Below are 11,501 nucleotides of genomic sequence, written 5' to 3'. Positions count from 1 at the left end.
AACCTCCCTCAAAACCCACCTTTTCCGAAAGGCCTACCCCACATGACTCCACTCGCCATCAAAATAATGGATAGATTGCTTTATTTTAATTTTCTATCTCAATCTTTTAAATGTGTTTGTTTTAATTTAATTATATTTGCCTTTTTAACTGTATTTTTGCTTGTTTTAACTGTAAGGCGTCCTTGAGTGCTATGAAAGGCACCCACAAATAAAATATATTATTATTATTATTAGGGCCCGAGCAGTGAAACTGCAAGGACCCTATTGTTTTTGGTCAGATTATTATTATTTTTCCGAGTCCTTCGTCGCATTTTTGAGGGGGTTAGAATGCACGAAAACTCACAAAAATTTGCACACAACTGGTGAAAATTGCAAAGATTCAAAAAAATATCTCATATCCACCACTAGGTGGCGCTTTTGCAAAAACAAAGCTTTTGGACCTATAACTCCCAAACCGTACATCGCACATTCAAAAACCATATATTTTCGCGTTCCTTGGATCCAGCTGAATCTCCTGATATAGGCCACGCCCATTTCCGCCTAGACTTTTATGCGTGAAAAATCGCAATTTATCGAAAACCTACTTTGCCGAAATCCTCCTAGTCCGTGCGTCCGATCTGCATGAAACTTGGCAGGTAGCATCTCCAGACCAACCTGACAAAAAGTTATCCAAAGAATTTTTATAGGATAAAAATTGCGCATATTACGCACAAACAAATTTGTGTAGCTAAACACCAACTTTGCCATATCTCGACCAAAATAAATGCTATCAACGCAAAACGTAAGATTCTTGTTTGCCATGACCCTCTGGAGGTGGCCCACACATTTTACAAAAATTGGCCACTAGGGGGCGCTACAAGTACATAAAGTTTATACCTCATGAACGGCTCATCTGAATTTTACAAAATTTGATGGGTACCATCTAGGGCCACTTCTGAGGTCAACCCCACAGTGGGATACTGATTGATCGAAGTGGGCGTGGCCTATGGGACCCACGTTTGGATTCACCACTTACACTACGATGTGAACAACTTTAAATTTACAGGGTAGATGTACAATGGGTCTTGGACCTCACCTACCAAAAATTACACATGTGGACCACTAGGTGGCGCTATAATTACGTCAAACGTGTTTTTGCCTATAACTCCCACATTACACATCGCACATTAGAAAGCCTTACATCCATGTGTTCTTTGAATTAAGAATTAAGAATTAATATCATGCAATGGGCAAAACCAACTTTTTTGAACTCGTCCTAGGCCATGTGACCGATCTACACTAAACCTGGTAAATAGCATGTCCAGATGGACCTGACCAAAAGTTATCAAAAGAATATTGCTACGTTAAAGTATGCACATTTGACGACCAAACAAATTTTCCTAGCTAGCTACCACACACATATCATATCATATCTCAACCAAATTAAATGTTATCAGCAAGGAACTTGAGATCATTGTTCAACATCCCACTACGACGCTCTGTACCAAATTTGGCAAAGATCGGCCTTTAGGGGGCACTATAAGCAACATTTATTTGTTTTGGCCAATAATGCAATGCATTTAAATGGGAAATTTGCAATTGCATTATCTCTGCCACAGTAAATGCAATCAACACGAAACTTGTGATGCTAGTTTGGCATGCCGCTCTGAGGGTCTTTACTAAATTTGGCAAAGATCGGCCATTAGGGGGTGCTATAATCAACGTATATGTGTTTTGGCCCTTTTACTCAATGTTAATGACATATTTGCAATGGGAATGTACCACAGACCTTGCAGCTCACACTTCTCAATATTTACTGATGTTTGCCTACTACCGTTAGGTTTTGGTTTTCACTTTTGCCTGCTCCTTTGGTTTTTTACAATAAACAAACTTCTGTCAGCCACCTGACAAAGTTTCTATAACCTTCACAGTGGACGAATGCAACTCTTTTCTCTCACTTTTTCAATCCAAAATCAATACCATTCATAGGCGCCGACGAAAATACTGAGCACCCACGTGTGCCAGACTGTCAGTAGGCTACATTCATTTACAGTTAAACATTGCAGTTGGTGCTAAGTGGAGAGTCTGTCATAGTGTGATTGGTTATGTCGGTGGCATTGATTCTTAATTTCCCATAAAGCTGATCGCGGTAATGTGTCCGTTGAACTTTTCATCTCCAATCCTATCCGTATATCATTGTTAAAGGTAGTCTGTATATGCATGGAGATGAACTGTTGACCGCTACATTTGCAACGGCGTCGTACCGCAGACGTCGCGGCTTGCGCCTACCGACGTTTGCCTCCCAGCCGCCTGGCTTTGGGTTCCGCTTTCGCGCGCTCCCCGGGGCGTCGGGGGCGACTGGCGTGGGTGGCTTGGGCCCCGTCATAACTGCTTGCAGTTCTAGTTTTTGTTTTGGATTCTCATTTTACTTGCGTGTTTTACTTTAATACATTTAGCATTTTTGGAAGGAGCCTGAAAACAAGAATTTTAATGCCAATTATTGCGTCACTGTAATTGTTAAAAATTATTAAGATATTGTAAGATTTACAAATTATTTATATATTTGAGTTAATCTAATCTGTTTATACAGTTTACTGTTTACATATTTGGGGTTAAACAGTCAGTACTTGAACATGTACATGTTTAAAGGGATATTTCACCGCTGGAAAGATGAATATGTATTTAAATTGGGTCATTTATGTAGTAAAAATGTGAAATAATTTTAAAAGTAGTTGCCTTCTAGACCGAGAAAAGTATTTTTTTGGCTCATGTGGATGAAAGACAACTCCCAGAATGCACTTGCTTCGTTTCTCTATGAGGCCACACCCAAACCACGCCTACCGGTTACAAAGGACAGTCAAGTCAAGTGGGTTTTATTGTCATTTCAACCATATACAATGTATATAGTGAAACGAAACAACGTTTCACCGTGGCTCAAGTGGTATTACACATTTAAAATCTATAAAAACGACATTATATAAAAATGACATACGAGACAGCCTACATGTAGTGCACATACATTGTAGACTATATATAAAGTTCAATTACTACTTAAAGTAGAACATTTCAGACAGACAAGGGACAGGACAGACAACAAAAGAAAGGGCATAAGTAGAGAGCAGCATTTCTATCTGCTCGGAAGGCTAGCAGGCCTGGTAGCTGGATAGCGGAGTCCGGTGCACTGTTGTTTAGCCATGTTTCCACAACAACAAAAACACAGCAGTCTCTGAACTTGCGTTGGGAGTTTCATTGAAGTTGGATGTAGTCCAGTTTGTTGTCTAATGAGCGGACATTTGCAAGCAGGATGGATGGGACAGGTGGCCGGCTAGCGTTAGCTTTCCACCTAGCTCGAACTCCTGCCCTCATTCCGCGTTTCTGTTTTCTCGCACATCGCTTTCGATGTCCCCTTCCCCGGCTAGCGGCATCAAGAGACACCGCAGGCTGAGGTGCTGGTCCCGTAGCAGGCGAAGCTCGCATAGTGTGTTGAGTATTCCGTCTGTAATAAAGTTTCCTGCATATTCTCCAATCTGTACCAATATATCCTGGTGGTACACATGTGCGGTAGTTTGAATGCACATAATTGCAAGGTTGCTGCAGAAGAGAGAGCCTGTTAGCTTAGCTTCAAGATGGCTGACACTGTTTGGACCATATTGGCGATAAAGCAGGGGGGTGTTTTAGGGCGTGGCTATGATGTGATTGACAGTTCGCGGCCTGTCAATCATGAATCTTATATACTGTCTATGGGTTTAGCAAAGCTTATCCATGGCACGTAAACTTGGGGGTTGACCAGCTTTTGTCTTCGTGACTGTGACACTAGGTCACCTAATAATATCTTGTTCAACGTTCGGTTGTACGACAAGACACTCAAAGGAGTCGGCAGTTCAATTTTTCCGGTAAGTAACGTCCTTCTAAAAAAGGGTAACTACCCTTCTGAAAAACAGCAACTACCCTTCTGAAAAACAGTAACTACCCTTCTGAAAAAGGGTAACTAATCATTCGTTACCCTTCTGAAAAAGGGTAACTACCCTTCTGAAAAACAGTAACTACCCTTCTGAAAAAGGGTAATTACCCTTCTGAAAAACAGTAACTACCCTTCTGAAAAAGGGTAATTACCCTTCTGAAAAACAGTAACTACCCTTCTGAAAAAGTGGTGACTAATCATTCGTTACCCTTCTGAAAAAGGGTAACTACCCTTCTGAAAAACAGTAACTACCTTCTGAAAAACAGTAATTACCCTTCTGAAAAAGGGTAACTACCCTTCTGAAAAAGGGTAACTAATCATTCGTTACCCTTCTGAAAAAGGGTAACTACAATTCTGAAAAAGGGTAACTACCCTTCTGAAAAACAGTAACTACCCTTCTGAAAAAGGGTAACTACCCTTCTGAAAAACAGTAACTACCCTTCTGAAAAACAGTAACTACCCTTCTGAAAAAGGATAACTAATCATTCGTTACCTTTCTGAAAAAGGGTAACTACCCTTCTGAAAAAGGGTAACTACCCTTGCCAAAATTGTTGCTGCATACCCCTCTGACACTGGGTAGTTGCGCACCTGCTAGTACCTTTGACTTTTTGGGGATTTTCTGTTAGTTTTTTTACTCAAAATTATATGTTGTATGCTTATGAGTCACGTACCGTCTGGTTAGCCTAAGGCAGGTCTAAAACTCTTTACGGATTTTTCCAGACGTCAATGGGAGAAATGAATGGGAAATTTACTTCCGGAACCCAAGGTCTCTCGGAGGAGGGGCGGGAATGACCAGAGCCTACAGAAGGAAGACCTGGTGTATAGAGCAGCGTATTTGGCGCCATTCATCTGGTTGTGGAAAACAGATTGCATTGACCACATCCGAAGTTCTCAAATGTGTTCTGATTATAACGATGCCAGAAAATCATTTTTGGTTCAGCTTCTTCTGCTGAAAGGACAGACCAACTTTTAGCACTTTAGCAGTCATTGGTATTTAGAGGTTCAAAATGTGATTTTAGTTTGTCTGTCTTTAATTTTGCAGTGTTACTGTGATATATGTATGGCTATAATTGTCTTTTTAGGCTAATAGCCAATGCTAGCAGCAGGGTTACCCCTGAGTGTACCCCTATGGTTGGTTTATGCCTTAAAATAATGGCCAGGATTTCCGGGAAAAGGTACAATATGTGTGCCTCCATTTCAAAACATCACTGCAGGTTGACTGTTTTTAGCAGCAGAGGTTGATTGTGGGCAAGAGGGCGACAACACTGTCGTGGTTAGCTCGCCGAAACTCTACTGCCGCTGTCTCAGCAACGTTAGCTAATGTCCGCTAGCATACGTACAGGCTAACTATAGCCAGTTAGCTTTGTGTGTAACGTAATAAAAACCCACCCATCTCGTAGGAGCGAAGCTTAATATTTCATTCAATAAAATTATGGTACAAAAGGAGCACTAACGCCACAGGTCTCATGTTGACAGCATGGACGCAGATATAAGAAACTCCGAAGTCGTAATATTGGCTAGGCTAATGCTGTTGTGCTAACGTTAGCAAAACATCGGTGTAGTTTAGCTAGCAGTAAAAAACTTATCTCCGTCCGGACCTTTAACTGTCTATGTGTACCCTGACAGGTAGATATCACTTAGCTGAACAACTGAACAAGCTGCAACTTTTCTGATTGATACAATGGGAGCCTGATTCTTGCATATGACCCCAATCTGCCCTTCTTATGGCTTGAAGCCATAACCTCCGCCGGTTTTTGGCAAAAGCATGCTTCCCCCTAGGTATGTTAAACATCAGGCACCCATCACTGGCTCTGTTTGTACAATTAACCGCGCAACAACACCTTGGCATTTTGACTTATGCTATGCTGCTACTACTACTAGCTACACGAAACACGTCTTCTTTCTGCTTCCCGGTTGCGTGCGCAAGCAGTGATGACGTTGCAGAGAAATCCATGTATAGAATGGACCAACAGATCCCGTTGCTCTGGACGGAGACCAGTGAAGGCCATTAGAAGCACTTTTCCGGTGAGCGCTGAGCGTTCCTCTAACTGAGCTTGAAGATGTAAATGTGACGTGAGCAACCTGTCTGAAAGTTGTAAGTCTTCTGGTAGCTGTGCCAAGAGAAATCTCAATCATTCCGAATATTGCAGAGACGGAGAGCGTAGGTATATGTAAGGAGATAACATGGACACAGGCTAATTATTGCTAACTAAAATGCTAGTTAACATTAGTAATTAATAGGGCTGTCAAAATAACGCGTTAATTTCGATTAATTAATCTGAGAAAAAATAATGCGTTAAAAAAAAAAACACAGATTAATCCATTCCATATTGACGTTTGACCCGGAGCCGTTCTAGCCACCATTCAACTGTAAAATGAAGGAGAATTAAAGTGAAAGAAAGAAAGAAAAAAAGAGAATGTGCTGCCTGGATCATTAATTGGAACATTTACTTGTAAAAATCTATGGAAATGTTGGATTCACACCCCATTTAGCCCAATGTTAACATAAATCAGTTTGGTATGAACACTTGGACTAGCCAGAACTGCACTGGAGCTCAGCAGAGAAGATATTGTCTCACTCAGGAATGTGCAGGATGATTGATGACCAAAGGTCAAAAGTGAGGGGGGGTCACCCTTTTTTAAATACAAACTGGATAAAGTTTAAACAGATAATTAAAGAATGAAATTAAACTATGTAAATAAATAATAAAAATATGTATATATATATATATATATATATATTAGGGCTGTCAAACTAACGCGTTCATTTCGATTAATTAATCAGAGAAAAAATAACGCAGATTAATCCATTCCATATTGACGTTTGACCCGGAGCCGTTCTAGCCACCATTCGACTGTAAAATGAAGGAGGGAGACGAGAATGTGCTGCCTGGATCATTAATTGGAACATTTACTTGTAAAAATCTTCTTCCTGCCAACCCTGGCTACCGAAATCTGGTGCCACTGATATGTCTGCGCTTCTCTCTGATGCTCTGAAACAGACGATACAGGCAACACAAACACGGCTGCACGTGATGCTAGTTAACACTATACTCGACAGCAGCTAACGTTAGCCTACCGCTAGCTAGTAGCTGGATTAAACACGGTTACAATGCTGACAACTAACGCTAAACGGTGTAAAGTTTGACTGTGTTTTACTGTAGAGGATTCAACACCGGTATGTAACAATCTGCAGCTGCCATCAGAAAAACAACACAGACAGTGCGTTCAATGAAACTGGTAAACCACAGTCTCGTGGTGCATTCAAAGTTATTGTTAAATGTCCTTTTCACATCTGGTGGTTGTTTTTGTCGTTCAACAGCAATTTACTAGTGAATTAAGTTATTGTTATTGTTATACATTATTATTAAATCATTTAATTTTTACCATATGGCCTTAGCAATAAACAAGCCGTTCTTTAATGTCACCGACTGTTGTTTAGTACCCTTTTTTTTTCTTTTCTTTTTTTACTTTCTTAAAAAATGTCGGTTCAGGCACCATTAATTATGTATGCGATTAATTTCGATTAATTAATCACAGACTATGTAATTAATTAGATAACATTTTTTAATCGATTGACAGCCCTAGTAATTAAACTTAAACAGCTAATGTGAGCCCAAACTGCCTGCGAGCTTCTTCTGTACTACACGGTAATTCCTCTACTATGCGACAGTAAGTTGCGTGGTTATGACACAATCATTAGCCTATTTTTACAAAAACATCTGCTACGGAGCCATAACGTGAGATACAAGGTAATGGAACCTTTTATACATTGTTGTGTTTCTTTAGAAATAAACAATGGACAAATAAAGTCTTTAAATGCTTCAGATGTAAAGTTATTCGCTGTCAAAGTGATGTCAAAATGAATGGCAGTCAATGGGATGCTAACGGGGGGTGAGTGCTTGTTAGCATCAAAATGGCGCCATAGGAGGTACGCGTTGTGAGGAGAAGCTTACCCCCTTGGTTGTGAGGAGAAGCTTACCCCCTTGCCACAAACCAATGGGTGACTTCACACATGCTCTGTCCATTAATATTAACAGTCTATGGTTTATGTTTTTAAGTTAGAAAAATATCTGAAACGAACACTATTAATCAACTAAAAATTGATGGCATGGTAACTGATGATTCAAAACTTATCTCAAATTTTTGCTCCACCTTCTACAAGAACTTGTACACATCAGATTATTCTGAGAGTGACACCCAAAGCTTCTTTTAATTTATTACGAGATATCCCCCAACTTAATGAGTCAGATAGAGATATTTGTGATCTTCCTTTATCCCTAACAGAAGTCAGTAATTGCATAGGGCGTCTTAAAGACAATAAATTGCCTGGTACTGATGGGTTAACTTCTGAGTTTTACAAGTTATTTTCTTTGCAGTTAGCTCCCTTTTTACTACAAGTGTTCAATGAAAGTATTTTAGCTAATATTATAAAGGCCTTTATTATGTATATCTATGGTTTGGACATTCTTTTTTCTTTTCTTTTTGCTTTCAAAAAGCTTTATTATTTCAGTACAGAAACATACAAACATTGAAAACATTAAATGCATACATACATTCAAACATGGGAAAGGGGCGCATGAAATTTACATTCAAAGAGGTTGAAAGGCATTGTAAATGTTTAGAGTCCGGATGGCTTTCTTATATGTCAGTCCTTTTAAAGTTTCAAAATATAAGTTTCATGTCATTTTTTAAATTGGTGGATATTCAGTTTCCTTTGAGACCATTAATGGATATAAAATTTTCCAAATAAAATTAAAAGATTCAAAATGAAAATATGGCATTTATCCAAATCATTTCCTTCATAGTGAAAAATCATGTCTCTACTTTGTAATTTTATCCTAGAGCCACACAATACATGAAATACATCCTCCACATCAATCCAGAACAATCTGACATAAAAACATTCACAAAACAAATGCGCAATGGTCTCTATGAAAACCCCACAAAATGTGCAGGATTAAGAAAGTTCAGATTTATATTTCTTTAAAATTTGATTTGTTGGGTAGATGCAATGGACAATTTTGAAAAATACTTCATTACTAACAACATATTTATTATAATAGCTCCAAATAAAATTCCAATTGATATTCCCAAAGTGGTTATTCCAATAATTTTTGCATCGAGCAACTGTGGGGCAATGTGTCAAATGTCTAAAATATCTATTATTGCACTTTTTATCCTTTTATGTCAATGCCATTTAATAAAAAACATCTGTTCTAAATGTTGACTGGTCATTTGACACATTACTACCCTGCAGCAGTCTTACATAACCCGTGGGTACAGCATCAAACACTATGCTATATTCTCGTGCAATCATTGGAATATTAAACTTCAATAAGAATTCTGAATATGTAAGTAATTGACCATTGTCGTTAATCAGCTGGGAAATTAATAAAATGTTGTTTTGGACCCAACTGGGATAAAATATTGACTTGTTCTTATACTTTACATCTTTATTATTCCATATCACATGTTTGTGGGGTGAAAAAATGTGTTTATAAATAAGAAGCCAACATAAAAGAGCCTGCCTAAGTTAGATAGCTGAATAAAGATTTTATCAATTTCAAAATTGCACTTTAGTAAAAGTTCAATACCCCCAACTGTTTGAAAAATTAAGTTTGGAATAAAATACCACATTTTATCTTTATTTTTTATATAATGTTTAATCCAGTTCACCTTGAAAATTATATTAGATGTATGGAAATCAAGAACATTCAAACCTCCTTGATTGTAAGGATTACATACATTATTTTTATTTAAATAGTGAGGCTTATTTTTCCATATGAAATTGAATAATGTAGAATCTATTTTCTTAATAAAAGGTTTTGGAACATCTAAGACTTTGTCCGGATAAACTAATCTGGATAATCCTTCAGTTTTGGATAAAAGTACCCAACCTTTGAGTGATAAATCTCTCATGAGCCATCTATCAAATTTATTTTTGACTTTTGGAATGAGAGGTTGAAAATTGGAATTAATCCTTTCTGTCTGATTTTTACAAATATTAATTCCTAAGTATGTTACTTCCTCTTTAACAGGAATACCCTCAAATTATGTTGTATGTATATTGCTCTCTTTGAATGGAAAAAGGGTATTTATATTTAACGCTAATCCTGAAATCTTAGAGAACACATTAAGACAATCAATAACTTTTTTTAACCTGAAATTCATCTTTTAAGAAAATGGCTGTATCATCAGCTAGCTGGCAACATTTTATTTCTTTCCCTACAACGTTAATGCCTTTAAAGTTGTCATTGTACATCATATTGTCATCACTTGCATTACTAAGAGAAACAAGAATGGGGCCGCAGGATCTCCTTGTTTTATACCACAGGATATGTTTAATCTATGAGTTGTTCCCCATGGAAGTTTAACTGAACTATTGCAGTCACTATACAAAGTTTGTATTGCTCTTTTGAAGTATTGACCAAAACCATACTATGAATAAAATGTAGCTTGTTGTCTGTTATGTAATCCTAAACTCCATTGTTACTGATGTGCCTTCCTTGCATAAATCCAGACTGGCATTCATCTATAATTGTGTCTGGACATGCCTTGAGTCTTTGTGCAAAAATGTGAGAGAATAATTTTATTCCTTATTAATTAGGGTTATGGGTCTCCAGTTATCAAGCACAAGTTTGTCTTTATTAGGTTTAGAGATCAAGGTAATTATACCCTGACACATAGTTGGTGGAAGTTTGCCAACGTCTATAGCTTCTCTGAAAACGTGAAGTAAAAATTTAGAAATATGATCTTGAAATACCCTTTAAATTCACCAGTAAGGCCATCATTACCGGGGGCTTTATTATCTTTCAGTTTACTAATATTAATTTTTAATTCATAGAGTGATAGCGCTTGATCACAGATATCTCTTTGAGTTTTGGTCAATACCTCGTGCCTCGTTTGTTATAGAGATGAAAAAATCAGATGTGTTAAAACTGCCATTTTGCTCGGAATATAATGTTTTATAAAAGTCTTCCACAAAATTTGAAATTTCAGGGGGATGTTCAGATATCTGCTCTTTAATCTTAAGTTTATGTATATTATTAAGACCGGCATTTGTTTTTTCTAAACTATGAAAATATTTAGTGTTCCTTTCACCATGTTCCATCCATCACTGTCTAGACCTGATAAAAGCCCCCAGTGCTAAATATTGATACACATTTTCCAACTCAGATTGTAATTTGGTTAACATATTGACATCTGTTTGAGACATATTGTCTTTTTCATAAATACAAATTATATTCTTAAGTATTCTGTCTTGTTCAAATCTTTTCTCTTTTGCTAATTCTTTACCTTTTAGCTGGGAGGAGGCTTCGGGGGAGACCCAGGACTAGGTGGAGGGATTATATCTCTAACCTGGCCTGGGAACGCCTCGGGATCCCCCAGTCGGAGCTGATTAATGTGGCCCGGGAAAGGGAAGTTTGGGGTCCCCTGCTGGAGCTGCTACCCCCGCGACCCGACCCGGATAAGCGGATGAAGATGGATGGATGGATGGATGGATAATTCTTTACCCCTTTTAATTGCCATATTTCGAATTTGAAATTTTGCATATTCC

This window comes from Sander vitreus, chromosome 17, assembly GCF_031162955.1.
Source record: "Sander vitreus isolate 19-12246 chromosome 17, sanVit1, whole genome shotgun sequence".
Lineage (NCBI taxonomy): Eukaryota > Metazoa > Chordata > Actinopteri > Perciformes > Percidae > Sander > Sander vitreus.
Note: the sequence above shows the minus strand (reverse complement) of the source record.